Source organism: Sciurus carolinensis, chromosome X (genome assembly GCF_902686445.1).
Source record: "Sciurus carolinensis chromosome X, mSciCar1.2, whole genome shotgun sequence".
In the NCBI taxonomy this organism is placed as follows: domain Eukaryota; kingdom Metazoa; phylum Chordata; class Mammalia; order Rodentia; family Sciuridae; genus Sciurus; species Sciurus carolinensis.
This window is the reverse complement of record NC_062232.1, coordinates 73,600,096-73,619,184: the sequence shown is the minus strand read 5'-3', so window position 1 is coordinate 73,619,184 and position 19,089 is coordinate 73,600,096. Positions and strand designations below refer to the sequence as shown.

Sequence of the window (19,089 nt, the reverse complement as noted above, 5' to 3'; positions counted from 1 at the left end):
ATAACTAGTGAGCATCTATGACATTATAAATAGCAAATATTTATGCCAAATGGCAAAACTGATACTCTGCATGTTTTGTATTCACATGGGGAGCATTATTGTATAAACTTGTATTTGTGTTTTAGAATATCTTGTCTTTATCCATCAAACCACCCACCATCTTAAGGGGGGAAATATATATATATATATATATATATATATATGTGTGTGTGTGTGTGTGTGTGTGTGTGTGTGTGTGCGCATACAGAAGGTTCCTAGAGATCTGGGACAGAACATTAATATCAGTAGAGACTCATAAAAATGTGTGAACTTCGGAGCTATAGGAAATACTGTATTTATCACCTTGTGAAGTTTTATCCATAGCCAACATCTAAACAATACTATAGTTTATTTATAAAATTTAAAAAATGCTTTGGTTTAATAATTAACATTAAAACTGTCCTTAAGATAAGAATTTTTTCTGTTTTACTTCCTGAGTGGCAACAGACACTCATAAGGGAACATGAAATATACAAATAGATAAAAATATAAGATTCAATCTTACTAATTAGTACTTTCTAGCAAAAAAAAAATTTAATAACCCCTATATTTTGTTAAAGACAAAAGTCAGCAATTAAGAGAATCAGATGCATGTTGGTGAAACTATCAAATTTTTAGACCTCAATCAAGCATTCCATTTATAGTTTAAAAAAAACTACCTATTTAGTATTTTAAGCACTTGATGCATATAAGAGAAAACATGCTGCTATTTAAAAATTAGAAAAGGAAGAATTTTGAAGTTTTAAATAAGTGTGATCAGTCCTGACAAGTCCTATTTTTGTTTGCAAATTACTTTTCCTCCAGTTTTTAGCTGGTGTTATGTTCTAGTTATGAGGTGTCCCCCTAGAGTTCCTGCATTAATTTAAAAATGTTCAGGGGTAAAGTGATTAGATTCTGAGTACTGTAATCTTATCAGTCCATTTTAGCTTGAATGACAGGGGGTCATAACTATAGGCACTTGGGGCATGGCTCAAGGAGTTGGGTCACTGAGAGTATGCCCTGGAAGGGTGCATCTTTTCTGTGGTCCCTTATTCCCCACTCTGTGTTTCTATCTGCCATGCCGAGGTGTCTTTCCTCCACCATGACCTTCTGCCCTGATGTCCTGCCTTATTTTGGGCCCAGAGTAATGGAATTGGCCATCTATAGTCTGAGATCTCTATTACTGTGAGCCAAAATAAACTCTCCCTACTCTAAGACGTTCTTGTGTGTATTTTAGTCACAGTGACACAAAAGATGACTAAAACATACCATTACCAAATCATTTTTTTAATTAATTAAAAATGAATCAGAATTTTTTCAGGTAGTTGCAATGAGTCTTAATAAGGAAAATCATATGACATTGAACAACTGAACACTGGCTGCACTGACTATATAAAAGGAAAAATGAAAATAGTATTTTCTGATTTACACAATTTAAACAAGAAACATACTGAAAATTTCACACCTTATTATCCTTTTTTATATAATAAAACGTGTAGCCAGAAAGTTTAGTTAATGCCCATATATAGTGTGGCTTAAAATGTGGTAATTTCAGAGACATTCCATTTCTAATTTGTCACGTAAAGAGCTTAGAGGTTACCACTCTATCCTAACAAATAAATATCTGAACAAACTGAAAAATCAGCAAATGTTCCTTGATTTACCAGAGATGTGAAGTCAGGGCAAACCACTACTTCCGTATTTGGAGAGACAGAGAATCACAATTGTGATGCAGAGAATCATAATTTACCAGGATAGAAACCAACACTGGGCAATCCAAGATGGCGGCCTAGAGGGAGACTGCACCCCCAGTCGCTCCAGAACCCAGGAGTTAAGAAGGGGAGGCATTGAGAGATTCGGACTGAAATAGAGCCACGGGTGAGTCTGCCCACTGGGTAAAGCTCGGCCCGGGTGACAGGCCCAGATAGAGGTGGCTTATCGGAGCCGGGCAGGGCAGCTAGAGTCATCCACAGGCAGCCCTGCGCACTCCGGCGGTGGGCCGCGCCCACACAGCCAGCTTCTCCAGGTTCTCGGAACGGAACTGGCCCGCTAGTGAGATCCTTTCTGACCAGAACAAGCTCCGAGTCCCGGAGCCACTGCAGCGCAGCGTACTCCGGCAACGAACCAGCAGAGAGCCTCGATCCGCAGGCAGCCTCTGGGATCAGGGCAGGGCAGACAGAGACCGCTTCAGGCAACTCTGCCCACTCCAGCTGCAGACTCTCTTCACGGGGCGATCCAAGAGGGCGGCCTAGAGGGAGACTGCACCCCCAGTCGCTCCAGAACCCAGGAGTTAAGAAGGGGAGGCATTGAGAGACTCGGACTGAAATAGAGCCACGGGTGAGTCTGCCCACTGGGTAAAGCTCGGCCCGGGTGGCAGGCCCAGATAGAGGTGGCTTATTGGAGCTGGGCAGGGCAGCTAGAGTCTTCCCAAGGTAGCCTTCCACACTACGGCAGTGGGCTCCTCCCACACGGCCAGCTGCACGGTGCAGGCCCACAGCGAGAGCATTTCTGCACAGAGCCAGTTCCAAACCGTGGAACCAGTAGGGGGCTAGGGGCAGTTTTCTTCGGATGAGCTGCTTTATCAGATTCCTCCAAGACATCAGGCTACTGAAGGCTGGGAGGTGATACACTGGAAATCTACCGGGACACTATAAGTCAATAGCGGAAAACTGCAATATCTCAGGGTCCCACTGACAACTGACCAATATGAGAAAACAAGGGAAGAAAATGTCCCAAACAAACCTAGATACTACATCAATAAAACCCAATGACAGCACAGCAGAAGAAATGTCAGAAAGGGAGTTCAGAATGTACGTAATTAAAACGATCAGAGAAGCTAATGAGGAGATGAAAGAGCAAATGCAGGCATTGAAGGAGGAGATGAAAGAGCAAATGCAGGCATTAAATGATCGCACCAACCAACAGTTAAAAGAGCAAATACGGGAAGCAAGAGATCATTTCAATAAAGAGTTAGAGATACTGAAAAAAAACCAAACTGAAATCCTTGAAATGAAGGAAACAATAAACCAAGTTAAAAACTCCATAGAAAGCATAACCAATAGGATAGAACACCTGGAAGACAGAACCTCAGACATTGAAGAGAAATTATTTAACCTTGAAAGCAAAGTTGGCCAAACAGAAAAGATGGTGAGAAATCATGAACAGAATCTACAAGAATTATGGGATATCATGAAAAGGCCAAATTTAAGAATTATTGGGATTGAGGAAGGCTTAGAGAAACAAACCAAAGGAATGAACAATCTATTCAATGAAATAATAACAGAAAATTTCCCAAATCTGAAGAATGAAATGGAAAACCAAGTACAAGAGGCTTATAGAACACCAAACATACAAAATTACAACAGACCCACACCAAGGCACATTATTATGAAAATACCTAACATACAAAATAAAGACAGAATTTTAAAGGCCGCGAGAGAAAAGAATCAAATTACATTCAGAGGGAAACCAATAAGAATATCAGCAGATTTTTCAATCCAGACCCCAAAAGCTAGAAGGGTCTGGAACAACATATACGAAGCCCTGAAAGAAAACGGATGCCAACCAAGAATCTTATACCCAGCAAAACTTACCTTCAAATTTGATGATGAAATAAGATCCTTCCAGGATAAACAAAAGATAAAGGAATTTACAAAAAGAAAGCCAGCATTACACAACATTTTCAGCAAAATATTCCATGAGGAAGAGATGAAAAACAATGATGCAAATCAGCAACAGGAGGCGCTAGCCTAAAGGAATAGCCAAATAAAGGAGAAACCAAATCATGTCAAAAACAAATATGAGTCAATTGACTGAGAATACAAATCATATCACAATAATAACCCTGAATGTTAATGGCCTGAATTCATCAATCAAAAGACACAGACTGGCAGATTGGATTAAAAAGAAAAATCCAACAATATGCTGCCTGCAAGAGACTCATCTCATAGAAAGAGACACCCATAGACTAAAGGTGAAAGGATGGGGAAAAACATACCATGCACACGGACACAGCAAAAAAGCTGGAGTATCCATCCTCATTTCAGATAATGTGGACTTCAAACCAAAACTAGTCAGAAGAGATAAAGAAGGACATTACATGCTGCTTAAGGGAAGCATAAATCAGCAAGACATAACAATCATAAATATCTATGCCCCGAACATTGGCTCATCCACGTACGTCAAACAAATCCTTCTCAATTCCAGAAATCAAATAGACCACAACACAATAATACTAGGTGATTTTAACACACCTCTCTCACCAATGGATAGATCGTCCAAACAAAAATTGAATAAAGAAACTATAGATCTCAACAACACAATCAGCAATTTAGACTTAACGGACATATATAGAATATACCATCCAACAAAGAACGAATACACTTTCTTCTCAGCAGCACATGGATCCTTCTCTAAAATAGACCATATTTTATGCCACAAAGCTACTGTTAGCAAATACAAGAAGATAGAGATACTACCTTGTACTCTATCAGATCATAATGGATTGAAATTAGAAATAAATGACAGAATAAAAAACAGAAACTTCTCCAATACCTGGAGAATAAATACTACACTATTATATGATGAATGGATAACAGAAGACATCAGGAGGGAAATAAAAAAATTCTTAGAAGTAAACGAGAACAAAGACACATCATATCAAAATCTCTGGGACACTATGAAAGCAGTATTTAGAGGAAGATTTATTTCATGGGGTGCATTCAAAAAAAGAAGTGGAAATCAACAAATAAACGACTTAACACTACAGCTCAAAGCACTAGAAAAAGAAGAGCAGACCAATACCAAAAGTAGTAGAAGACAGGAAATAGTTAAAATCAGAGCCGAAATCAACGAAATCGAAACAAAAGTAACAATCGGAAAAATTAACAAAATAAATAGTTGGTTCTTTGAAAAAATAAATAAAATTGATAAACCCTTAGCCACACTAACAAAGAGAAAGAGGGAGAAAACTCAAATTACTAAAATTCGGAATGAACAAGGAAACATCACAACAGACACGAGTGAAATACAAAACATAATTAGAAGCTATTTCGAAAATCTATACTCCAACAAACAGAAAACCTCGAAGACATCAACAAATTTCTAGAGACATATGAACTACCTAAACTGAATGAGGAGGACATACACAACTTAAATAAACCAATTTCAAGCAATGAAATAGAAGAGGTCATCAAAAGCCTACCAACAAAGAAAATTCCAGGACCAGATGGGTTCTCAGCCGAGTTCTACAAAACCTTTAAAGAAGAGCTCATTCCAATACTCCTCAAACTATTCCATGAAATAGAAGAGGAGGAAACCCTCCCAAACTCGTTCTATGAAGCCAATATCACCCTGATACCTAAACCAGACAGAGACACATCGAGGAAAGAAAATTTCAGACCAATATCCTTAATGAACATCGATGCAAAAATTCTCAACAAAATTTTAGCAAATCGCATACAAATATATATTAAAAAGATAGTGCACCACGATCAAGTGGGTTTTATCCCAGGGATGCAAGATTGGTTCAACATTCGGAAATCAATAAATGTCAGACATAAAGTTAAGAATCACATGATTATTTCAATAGATGCAGAAAAAGCATTTGATAAAATACAGCATCCCTTCATGCTCAAAACTCTAGAAAAAATTGGGGTAGTGGGAACATTCCTAAACATTATAAAGGCAATCTACGCTAAGCCCATGGCTAATATCATTCTAAATGGTGAAAAACTGAAAGCGTTCCCCATAAAAACTGGAACAAGGCAGGGATGCCCTCTTTCACCGCTTCTATTCAACATCGTCCTTGAGACTCTAGCCAGAGCAATCAGACAAACCAAAGAAATTAAAGGGATATGAATAGGAAAAGAAGAACTCAAACTATCCCTGTTCGCTGATGACATGATTATATATTTAGAGGAACCTGGAAATTCCACCAGAAAACTTTTAGAACTCATAAGTGAATTCAGTAAAGTAGTAGGTTACAAGATCAATGCTCATAAATCCAATGCATTTTTATACATAAGTGATGAATCTTCAGAAAGAGAAATTAGGAAAACTACCCCATTCACAATAGCATCGAAAAAAATAAAATACTTGGGAATCAATCTCACAAAAGAGGTGAAAGACCTCTACAATGAGAACTACAGAACACTAAAGAAAGAAATTCAAGAAAACCTTAGAAGATGGAAAGATCTCCCATGTTCCTGGATAGGCAGAATTAATATCGTCAAAATGGCTATACTACCTAAAGTGCTATATAGATTCAATGCAATTCCAATTAAAATCCCAATGATGTACCTTGCAGAAATAGAGCAAGCAATTATGAAATTCATCTGGAAGAATAAAAAACCTAGAATAGCTAAAGCAATCCTCAGTAGCAAGAGCGAAGCAGGGGGTATCGCAATACCAGATCTTCAACTCTACTACAAAGCAATAGTAACAAAAACGGCATGGTATTGGTACCAAAATAGACAGGTAGATCAATGGTACAGAATAGAGGACACAGACACAAACCCAAATAAATACAATTTTCTCATACTAGACAAAGGTTCCAACAATATGCAATGGAGAAAAGATAGCCTCTTCAACAAATGGTGCTGGGAAAACTGGAAAACCATATGCAATAGAATGAAATTAAACCCCTATCTCTCACCCTACACAAAACTCAACTCAAAATGGGTCAAGGACCTCGGAATCAGACCAGAGACCCTGCATCTTAATAGAAGAAAAAGTAGGTCCAAAACTTCAACTTGTTGGCTTAGAATCAGACTTCCTTAACAGGACTCCCATAGCACAAGAAATAAAAGCAAGAATCAACAACTGGGATAGATTCAAACTTAAAAGCTTTCTCTCAGCAAAGGAAACTATCAGAAATGTGAAGAAAGAGCCTACAGAGTGGGAGAATATCTTTGCCAACCATACCTCAGATAGAGCGCTAATTTCCAGAATCTATAAAGAACTCAAAAAACTCTACACGAAGAATACAAATAATCCAATCAACAAATGGGCTAAGGAAATGAACAGACACTTCACAGAAGAAGATGTACAAGTAATCAACAGATATATGAAAAAATGTTCAACATCCCTAGTAATAAGGGAAATGCAAATCAAAACTACCCTAAGATTTCATCTCACCCCAATTAGATTGGCGATTATCAAGAATACAAGCAACAATATGTGTTGGCGAGGATGTGGTGAAAAAAGAACACTCATACATTGCTGGTGGGGTTGCAAATTAGTGCCACCACTCTGGAAAGCAGTGTGGAGATTCCTCAGAAAGCTTGGAATGGAAACACCATTTGACCCAGCTATCCCACTCCTTGGCCTATACCCAAAGGACTTAAAATCAGCATACTACAGAGATACAGCCACATCAATGTTCATTGCTGCTCAATTCACCATAGCCAGATTGTGGAACCAACCTAGATGCCCTTCAGTTGATGAATGGATAAAGAAACTGTGGCATATATATACAATGGAATATTACTCCGCAATGAAGAATGATAAAATTATGGCATTTGTAGGCAAATGGTCGAAATTGGAGAATATCATGCTAAGTGAGATAAGCCAGTCTCAAAAAACTAAAGGACGAATGATCTCGCTGTTAAGCGGATGAGGACATATAATGGGGGGCAGGAGGGGCAAGCATTAGGTTTAGGGTTAGGTTTAGAGTTAGGCTAAGGAGAACGGTAAGAATGAAGGAAAGAAGGACTGTATAGAGGGAAAAGAGGGGTGGGAGGGGTGGGGGGGAGGGGAAAAATAAAATAAACATCATTACCCTATGTAAATGTAAAAAAAATAAAATAAAAAAAAATTTTTTTAGTTTAGTAGTTACATTAAGAGTTCATGAAAATTTTCCCCAGATTCTATTGAGAATAGTCTTTTTTGTGTGACTTTTTAATTAACTTTTTCTGTATAATTTTTATGTTCATATATCAGTTGTTGATGCAGTTTTTTGAACTTTGACATTTTCTTAATTTGAATTGTACTCTTCATATATTACAAATGTTAATTTGTCTGACATTTTAGTACAAATATATTTTAATCAATTATATAAAAATTAAAAAAAAAAAAAAAAAAAAAAGAAACCTACACTGAGTGCAGTAAAGGATAGGAAAGCCTAAATGGTAACTGATGAATTGCTGGAGGCTCATAGTATCTAAGTCTGAGATTTAAAAATCTGAGGGTTGGGCTGGGGTTGTGGCTCAGTGGTAGAGCACTTGCTTAGTATGCATGAGGCCCTGGGTTTGATCCTCAGCACCACATAAAAATAAAAATAAAATAAGGGTATTGTGTCCACCTACAACTAAAACAAAAATTTTTTTTAAAAAACTCTGTGGATTGGGGTACTGATTTCAGTGAGATTTACATCCTGGAGTTCTACCAGATTAGCATATGAAGATGGGAGAAAGATCACCTCAGGATTCTGCTAGGGAGAGAGGGAAAGTCACCATTTTGAAATACAATCATTGTGTAATTTTTTTTTTCTTTAAATGAAGGCCTACTCTGAAAATGAAATTCCTTAGGCAGTTGCAAAACTAGTACAATCTTATCAAGGGAAGGGTACAACTCCAGCCGGCTCAAGCAATGTGTCTCATCCCAGGTAGGGGAAAAATGGTAAATGGTCATTATGAAGTTCACAACCCAGAGGCACAACTCACTAAAAGAATTGAGATTTAATCCTAGACTTATTGAATACTTTAACTATTTGACACCATTGAGCACCTTCCACATTATTAAAGGAGTATTTATCAGAATTCCTTTTATCCAAGACATGATGTATGATTTTTTACATATAAATTTGAGGCATATTAAAAGGCACAAAACACAGTTTGATGACACAGATCAGAAATCAGTCCCAAACTCAGATATGGCAGAGCAATTGGAATCATCAGATGGTGAATTTTGTCTGTGATTAATATGTTAAGAGATCTAATGAAAGAAAAAGACAACATGGAAGAATAGATGAATAATATAATCAGAGAGATGAAAATCTAACAGAATAATTGATCTAAGAGAAATTTTTAAAATAATAATAGCAAAAATGTGTTTGATGATATAGGCTAACATGTGTATATAAATGGAAATTATAATATAAGGAATGTGATAGAACAATTAGAGATACTTTGCATTTATAAGGTGATACTCATAGTACTCATGAATGGTTATGTGACTATTTGAAAGTAAGCTATGATCAGCAAGAAATGTATTACTGTATACTTTAAATTAGCCACTAGTACAGCTTCACAAAAAAACCTGTGATATATATTAATGTATTTCAATAACCCCTTTAAATATTAGTGGTATAAATACATTAACTGAAGGACCCAAGTGTGTGTTTTCTATAAGGAACCAACTTTAAATATGAAGTTGTATATAGAGTAAAAGTTAAAGAGATGGGGAAAGATGTCTCATGCATACACTAAACAAAATATATAGAGAGCCAGGTGGTAGCGCACACCTATAATCCCAGTAGCTTGGGAGGATGGAGAGTTCAAAGTCAGCCTCAGAAACAGCGAGGAGCTAAGCAACTCAGCGAGACCTTGTCTCAAAGTAAAATAGAAAATAGGGCTGGAGATGTGGCTCTGTGGTTGAGTGTACCTGAGTTCAATTGCAGGTAACATAAAAAACCCCAAAACAAACCATATAGATACTGGGGTACCCTTACAAGTTTTAGAGATAGACAACTTTAGAGTAAAAAAAAAAATTATAAGGAATGAAAAATAGAATACTTAATTATAAATGAGTTAATTCTCTGCATTTGTATCATCATAAATTGTATGTACCTAAGCCCCCCCATAAAAATGTTAAAATACATGAGGTACACACAGTAGTATAAGAAAAAGTGGATTAATCCTATATTTTGGAAAATTTAGCAATCCTCCTTTAGAAATGGACATATTCAACAAATGGAAAATCAATAAAAAGCAAGTTGTACTTGAAAGAATCATCAATCAACTGGACATAAGTGAAAACTACGATATTTCATCCAACAATAGTAAAATATATATTCTCAAGCTCAAGTAAATATTCATCAAGATAGTACAGTCTAGGCCATAATATATACCTCAACAAATTTAGAAAACAGAAATCATACAGTGTTCCCTCAGACAAAAATGGAGTTGAGATAGAAACAAAAGAAACTGAAGTATATCTGAAAAATTTCCTAATACTTGTAAGTTAGAAAGCACATCTAATTAATATATATGTCAAAGATGAATTCTCAAAAGAAATTAATAGTTTTTGCATTAAGTGAAGAGTAGAACATCAAAATTCGTTGCATATTGTGAAAGTGTGGTTAGAGGGAAATTTATTGCATTAAATGCATTTACTAGAAAAGAGTAAAGATCTAAAGTCAATAATCTAAGATTTCAACTTGGAAAACTAGAAAAAGAGCAAACTAACCCAAACTAAACTAAAAAAATGAAAGTAATAAAAATTAGAACAGAAATCAATTAAATTTAAGACAAGAAATTAATAGTCAATGAAACCGAAAACTAGTTCTTTGAAAAAATTAATAATATAATTAGATACTGGAAAAGCTAAGAGAAAACAAATCAAATATAAATTATTTATATCAGAAATGAAACAAGGGGAAATTACGCCCATGCTCCAACCGCAACCATGTATCACTCAGTCTCTTCGCACGTTCTAGTTGCTTCCCGCGGGATCCAGCTCCTGCCCTAGCTCACGGCTTTGGTGGCTTGGCAGTCCTCCCACTCTGGCCCCTGAACGCCGCTAGAATGGCAAGCCAAAATTCCTTTTGAATTGAATATACCTTTGGTGAACTGAAGGTCCCAAATGATATGTATTATGGCGCCCAGACTGTGAGATCTACAATGGACTAAGATTGGAGGTGTAACAGAACGTATGCCAATCCCAGTTATTAAAGCATTTGCCATCTTGAAGCGAGCGGCTGCTGAAGTAAATCAGGATTATGGTCCTGATCCAAAGATTACAAATGCAGTAATGAAGGCAGCAGATGAGATAGCTGAAGGTAAATTAAATGATCATTTTCCTCTTGTTCAATGGCAGACTGAATAAGGAACCCAGATATGAATGTAAATGAAGTCATTAGCAATAGAGCAACTGAAATGTTAGGAGGTGAACTTGGCAGCAAGAACCTTGTGCATCCCAATGACCACGTTAATAAAAACCAGAGCTCCAATGATCCTTTTCCCACAGCAATGCACATTGCTGTCGCTCTCGCCAGCAAGAACGACCCGGAGACGTGATGGGTGGCAAACTTCTTTATTAACAGCAGATTCTTCTTTTTCTTCCTCTTTTTGGGAAGTTATTGTCACTTATATAGGTAATATCAACTAATTAGAATATTCATGATATGTGGGGAGAAGATAGACGTATATGGGTATAACTTGAAGCACCTAAGAATCACGCAAGAATCATGCAGAGGCCCTGACCAATTACTGAGACTTCCTCAAGGTGAAGTTAGTTGTATACGTGCAGAATAGCAGTTTTTCAACCGCACTGGCAGCTTGCCAGGCGCCATCTTGGCCAGGCTCCACCTAGGGCCAGGGGTCCGGCCGAAACCCCGACAGTTCCCCCTTTTTGCTTTTAAAAGAAAAGCTCGGGACCAAGCCTGTCTTAGGCGGAGTGGTCAACTACCGTCCTTACCCGTCATCGGATAACTGTAGAGCATGCTACAGCTCCTGTCTTAGGTCGGTACGGCGTTACCTACTACCTTACCCGTCTGGTCAATGGTCCAGCCTCGCGAGCCACACTTGTGGGGAGCTGCCGGCCTCTAGGGCAGCCATGGCCTGATGGAAGATGATACGATCTCTCGCTTGACTCTGGCGCACACGCATGATAGTGCGTGAGAGGAAGATAACAGCAATGATCATAAGCATGCATAATGCTCCCATACCAGCCCACTGCTTAATAAAACTGAAAGAGGAGGATAACCAATTTAGCACTTCAGACATTGGAGCTACATCAACTCTAGTAGCATTAAGGCTAGCAATTAGAGATCTAAGAATAGCAGTAAGATTATCAAATTCGTAAGACCAGTTAGCGCGTAACTGAACAGACAAGCTTCTAGACAAATTTGCTGCATAGCTGAAGTTATTATAAGCTATGGGTGTAATGCACAGTCCCGCCAGATGATAAATACATCCCACGTTTAACAGTTCCTGTAAAATGTCCATTTGTTCTTGAAGTAAGTCCACTCGCTGGTTCACTAAAAGAATCCCTGCTTTTAAGTGTTGATCCACTGTCTGCTGAGTAGATAAGGCAGTAGCAGTCTGTTGAACCACCTTATTGATTGTGGCTGCAGATTGTACAGACGTAGTTAAGGCTACAGCTGCCGCAGTGGCTGCTGCCGCTGATGCAACTATGGCGGTAATGACTGCTGCGGTGATTCCAAAGTCTCTCTTGTTTCTAGAAAGCAATACTGGCAATTCATCATCTGTAACATAGACTGGGACTGGTAGGAAGGTAGGAACACACATTAAGTCTGCCAGCAGGAACCTAGAAGCATTTTAACATTGAGAGATAGCACAAATCTGAAGTACAATTGAGAGAAGCAGTTGTTTTGTTACATAGTTGAACTGTTCCTCCTAAGAGACTAAAAAGAGGTTGTAAGTTAGTTTATTCCGTGGAAACACACAAACTGAGCCGCAGCTCCAGTAAAGCACCGGGTTACCCTTATTACCCAGAGTTAAAAAAACCCCAAACAAAGAGACAAAGAGAAAGTTTATCTTTAGGGGACCTGAAGGTCTCCTCTATTCCCCCTTTTTGTTTATAAAGAGTATTTTTGAGGGTGAGATGTGTATGTTCGACAATACCTTGTTTTTGTGGGTTATAAGGTACATTTGTGGTTAGAGTTATTTTAATTTTAGTGAGGAATTGGTTCTTACCAATTTTAGTTTTTAAAGAAAAATTTAGACTTTATAACGTAGTACAATCTTTAACAGTTGCTTAACCATAATTGTATAAACCCCTATTTTTAAGACAATTGTTTTAAAGAATAAAACTTAATAGACACAAAGTTAAGAATGAATTAGTGTTTTTAAGAAATCCTTGCCATTTTACCATGTCATTTTACCATATAGATTAAACTTTGGCTTATATTAGAACATTAGTATTTTACCTTAGGAAAAACCTTAAATAGTTTTAGTTGTTTTACATACATACAACCAACTTAGTTACACACAGACTTGTTGAAACTTATCCTTTGTTATATACAGACTTTTTTATCCAGAAACATTTCCTTTTACCTTTTACTAAATATATTTCTATACCCAGAACCTTTTATTTATTTATTTATTTTTTTATCTGTTGACACCTTTTTGTTCACATTTTGAAACAACTCTTATGAAATTTCTGAATTTAGATAAATCACCCTATTTTAATAAGATTAAATATTTTGTTGTTTATAGTACCCTTAATTGAAACACAGTTGAAACTTTTGGGACCCTTTGTATATAGAATTTCACTTGTTAGGACATAACTCTTAGTAACCTTGTTTCTAGTTTAGTGAGGACATAAAGTAATTGTAAACCCTTTTTATTTACCAACCTATGAAAACACCAATAATGTTTAAGTATGATACCCCATGTAATTTAAGAAGTTAAAAGTACTTGATGTTATTTAACAATTAGCATTTTAACTTTGTAAATTAACCAGACGTCTCTACAAACACATTTGAGTAATCCCATACATGTTAACTCCAATTTATTTATTTTATAAAAACCAAGATATCAGACAAGTGTCCTGAACAGGTTCCGTTGCCTCTTTCCTGCTGAAGAAAAGTCCTAGAAGCAATTGATATTAGACATTGTTTAACATTAACATTTCATTAGTTTGACCACCTGGAGACTTGTAAGTTATTTTTAAAGATATTTTACTTTTATTAGTTTACCCAATTTAAATTGAACCTTTTTAAATCACGTGAATAAAAGTATTTGGATCCATTTTTAAATTTTAATTTTAAGAGCGCTCAGTTTTGACAAAACATGACATTAGACAGCACAACATAACACATAACACAAAATCAAAGGCCTTGTAACTTTATAGGTAAATGTTCATTGCAATGAAACAGCTGTTTAAAAACTTCAGTTGAATAAAAAATAGAACTGATCAAAAATAAAATCATTAACCTAGGTATGCAAGATCAAAATTATGAGCTCAAAAATACAGCATTAAAGAAAAACAAAACAAACGAAGAATCCTAGAAAATAAGTTAGTTTTGTGTAGCGGCCCAGGAGTTTAAAACGGACACTTTTTTTCTTCTTTTCTTCTTATCTTTAGGTTACCCCCCTTTTCTCCTTGAGACGCTGTAGTTACATTCCAATGTGGCAGGGGGAGGGAGGATCACCCAGGACTTTACTTTTTAACCCCTTTTTTACCTGGTTGAGAAATCAGGTTAGGTTTGAATGCAGAAAATCACAAAACATTATTTTTTACTACTTTTAAGGAATGGAGCTGCTGAGCTCTCTGCCTAGGGGGACCCTCCCCTAAACTGATTTTTCTCTTTGTGCTCTGTTTGTGGTTTTATTTGTACTTTCTCCTTTTTTTTTTTTTTACTGTGCCACTGTATATTTTTGTAAGCTCAACTCTTGTAAAGCCTTTTGTAACGCCTTTTTTTTGTCTTCTAACTGCTGTCCTATGCTCTCCAATTCCCTTAATGCCTGTTGACTAATTGAACCAGCTTGAGAACACTTTGTTTCTTCACTAATTTTATTTAACTCCATCTCTGAGAGTCCCTCTTCGCTCTCATCAGAATCTGACTGAGCGCTAACAGAGCCCTTTTGTGACTCTTCTTTTACCTTTTCTAACACTTCCTCTCCCTGCGCAACTGCCTTTTGTAAAGCCTCCCGAGGGGAACGCAAACAAGTTCTGACTAATGACCAAACTGCTAACGTCCCTGGGAGCGTTACCGGACAGCGCTTTAAATCTTCCCCCGGGTGTTCCCACTGTGGGATAGTTAACAATCCTTCCTCCAGAAACCAAGGTGAAATCTCCTCTACCTGCTTTAAAAATGCCCGAGCGGTTTTTGTCTTTAAGGAAGTGCCGTTAGCTTTAAGAATTTCTTTCAAGGGACCTTCCATTCGATATCTAGCAACCTCGTTCCCCATTTTTTGAGGAAACTTTCACCTCTCGTTCCTAGGAACTTTATCGCAATCACAATATTCTCGTCTCTAGGAAACCTCCCTGTCCACTGACAGATCTGGGTGCACACTTTCACCGATCCGTTGCTCACCTCACTCACGTCTCCGCGGCACGTAAGATTCCCGGGGTTCAGCACCACTTGTCGCTCTCGCCAGCAAGAACGACCCGGAGACGTGATGGGTGGCAAACTTCTTTATTAACAGCAGATTCTTCTTTTTCTTCCTCTTTTTGGGAAGTTATTGTCACTTATATAGGTAATATCAATTAATTAGAATATTCATGATATGTGGGGAGAAGATAGACGTATATGGGTATAACTTGAAGCACCTAAGAATCACGCAAGAATCATGCAGAGGCCCTGACCAATTACTGAGACTTCCTCAAGGTGAAGTTAGTTGTATACGTGCAGAATAGCAGTTTTTCAACCGCACTGGCAGCTTGCCAGGCGCCATCTTGGCCAGGCTCCACCTAGGGCCAGGGGTCCGGCCGAAACCCCGACACATTGCAACTGCATTTGAAGTTCATGAATACTGTTACCAGGACTGCAGAAAGTACATGATGCTCTCAATACAAAATTTAAAGAATTTGCACAGATCATCAAAATTGAGCATACTCACACTCAGGATGCTGTTCCACTTACTCTTGGGCAGGAATTCAGTGGTTATGTTCAACAAGTACAATATGCCGTAGCCAGAATAAAAGTTGCCATGCCAAGAATCTATGACCTTGCACCTGGAGGAACTACTGTTGGTATTGGTTTAAATACTAGAATTGGCTTTGTGGAAAAAGTTGCTGCAAAAGTAGCTGCACTCAAAGGTTTACCTTTTGTTACTGCTCTAAATAAATTTGAAGCTCTGGCTGCTCATGATGCTTTGGTGGAGCTCAGTAGAGCCATGAACACTACTGCATGCAGTTAGAAGAAGATAGCAAATGATATTTGTTTTCTGGGTTCTGGTCCTCGGCCTGGTCTAGAAGAACTGATCTTGCCTGAAAATGAACCAGGAAGCAGTATCATGCTAGGCAAGGTGAATCCTACTCAGTGTGAAGCAATGACCATGGTTGCAGCCCAAGTCATGGGGAATCATGTCACTGTTACTGTTGGAGGCAGCAATGGACATTTTGAGTTGAATGTTTTCAAGCCAATGATGATTAAAAATGTATTACACTCAGCCAGGTTGCTGGGGGATGCTTCAGTTTCCTTCACAGAAGGATCCAGGCCAACACAGACAGGATCAACAAGCTAATGAATGAGTCTCTAATGTTGGTGACTGCTCTTAATCCTCATATAGGGTACGACAAGGCAGCAAAGATTGCTAAGACTGCACGCAAAAAAGGATCAACCTTAAAGGAAACTGCTATTTAGCTTGAGTATCTCCCAGCAGAGCAGTTTGATCAATGGGTAAAACCTAAGGATGTGCTGGGTCCAAAGTGATTGAAATAAATTTATAATAAAAATAAACATGTAAAATTAAAAAAAAGAAATGAAACAAGGGACTTCATTACAGACCCTATGGATATTAAAAAGAAGTTAAGAAAATTCTATGAACAATTACATGCCCACACATTTGATCACCTAGATAAAATTTACCAATTCCTTGAAAGACACAATCTGCTGAAACTAATAACAAATAATTGCAATCTGACTGGACCCAGATTTCATAAAGAAATTGAATCAATAATGAATAAGTTTTCCAAGTAGAAAGCTTAAGTCTTAATAAGTTTCTTCATAATTTTTACCAAACATTTAAGAAAGGAAATGATAACAAGCTTTTAAAATGTTTTGTTAAAACTCAGAAGAGGAAAAACTTCTTAACTTGCTTTATGAGATAGTATTATGTAAATTCTAAAACCAAAGACATTATAAGAAAAGCTACAAACTAATGCCTATCATGAAGATAAATTTAAAAGTCCTCACCAACTATTAGCAGCTAAAACACAAAAATGTATGCAAGTAATCATATACCCGACAAATTGGAATCTATTCTAATTATGAAATGCTGGTTTAACACTGAAAAATCAATATCACATTATCAGGCTTAGAAGCAAAATTACATTATCATAACAATAGATACAAAAAATTCATTTGACAAAATCCCAAAATCATTAATGATGAGCACTTTCAGAAGACTAGGAATAGAAGGCAACTTTGATCAGATACACAACATCAAGAAAAAAACCTACAGCTAATACCATACTTAATGGTGAGAAACTACAAACTTTTTCATTAAGATCAGGAACAAGGCAATAATATTCTTTCTCACCACTCTTTTTTTTTACATTGTACTGAAAGTCATAGCTAATATAATAAGACAAAAATATCATAAAATATATACATACTGAGAAAGTAGAATTGTCATTTTTGAAGGCAACATGAATGTGTGTGTTAACAATCCAAGAGAATCATCAAATAAGTCATTGGAAAAAAAATACAGTTGCATATTTCAGGAGGGTAGGTTTAGGTCAATATACCAAGTCAATTGCTTTCCTATGTATCATCAATGAGCAACTGAAATTTGAAGTTAATGTAATACACTTTGTATTATAACCTTCAAGAATGTAATTATTAGGAATATGACTAATAAGTATGTAAAATGCCTATATCATAGTACTACAAAATTATGAAGAAAGAAATGAAAGGAAATTTGAAATATGTGGAGAGTTTTCCTGTTCATGGGTAGGAGACTCAAGGCTTCAATTCTTTCCTATTCAATCTACAGTTTTAATGAAATCCTAAATTATTAGCAGGTTATTTTGTGGGTATTAGCAAATTGCTTATAAAGTTTATAGGAAGAGGAAGAAAACTTCAGTATAACCAACATACTATTAAATGTGAACAACACAGTTGGAAGATTGGCATCACCAGTCTAAAAATCTTATTATAAAGTTACAGCAATCAAGACAGTGTGATATTACAAACACGAAAGAAAATAGATCAACAGAGAAACAAATAGTGTTGGAACAACACAACCTTCATTTTCTAAAGTGAATGTTAAGACAAACTTTATATCCCTCAAAATATTTGAAAGTGGATCATAATTTTAAGTTTAAACAACACAATAATTGCAGATGGAAGCAATACCTTTATTTATTTATTTTTAAGTCATGCCGAAGATCAAACTCATTGCCTCATAAATGCTAGGCAAGTGCTCTACCACTAAGATACAATCCTAGGCACATAAATTTAAATTTAATATAGAAAACTATAAAAATACTGAAGGGTAAAAGGTAATACATGATCCTGGGCATCTTCATGACTTCTTAGATAGGATACTCAATGCATAAAGCTCAAAATAAATTATTACTAAAATGGACTTTGATAAAATTAAAAACTTCTGCTCTTCCAAGACACCATGAAGAAATGAGAAGATAAAACACAGACTGTAAAGAAATATTTGCAAAGGCATCTATAATAAAAAGCCATTGTCCAAAATATATAAATAGCTAATAAAATTTAAAAGTACAAAAAGGTCAAACTAAAAATGAACAAAATTTGAACAAACATTTAATTAAAGAATAGATACAGTTGGCAAATAGGAACATAAAAAGATGTGCCACGTTTATATATAATTAGGGAAATGAAAATCAAAACGACAATGAGATACCACAACATATCTATTAGGATGGTAAAAATCCAGAACATTGAAAATATCAAATGCAGGTGAGAATGTGAAACAAAAATGAATTCTAATTCATTGCTAACATGAATGGAAAATCATAAACTCACTTTGGAAGATGTTTTCAATTACCTATAAAATTAAAAACACTCTTACCTAACAATTCAGCAATCATTGTCTGACATTTGCCCAAACGAATTAAAAATGTTCACAAAATTCCTACAAATGCATCCTTATAGTAGTTTTACTCATAATTGCCAAACCTTGGATCAATGAAAATGTTCTTCCTTATACGAATGAATGACCAAATAAACAGTGATATATC

The 19,089-nt window shown here is 36.5% G+C and overlaps 1 pseudogene; it reads left to right on the top strand.

Annotated features, from left to right (window-relative positions):
- Nucleotides 1-10,724: 10,724 nt before the first annotated feature.
- Nucleotides 10,725-16,582, top strand: LOC124972522 (fumarate hydratase, mitochondrial-like; annotated as a pseudogene).
- Nucleotides 16,583-19,089: the final 2,507 nt, after the last annotated feature.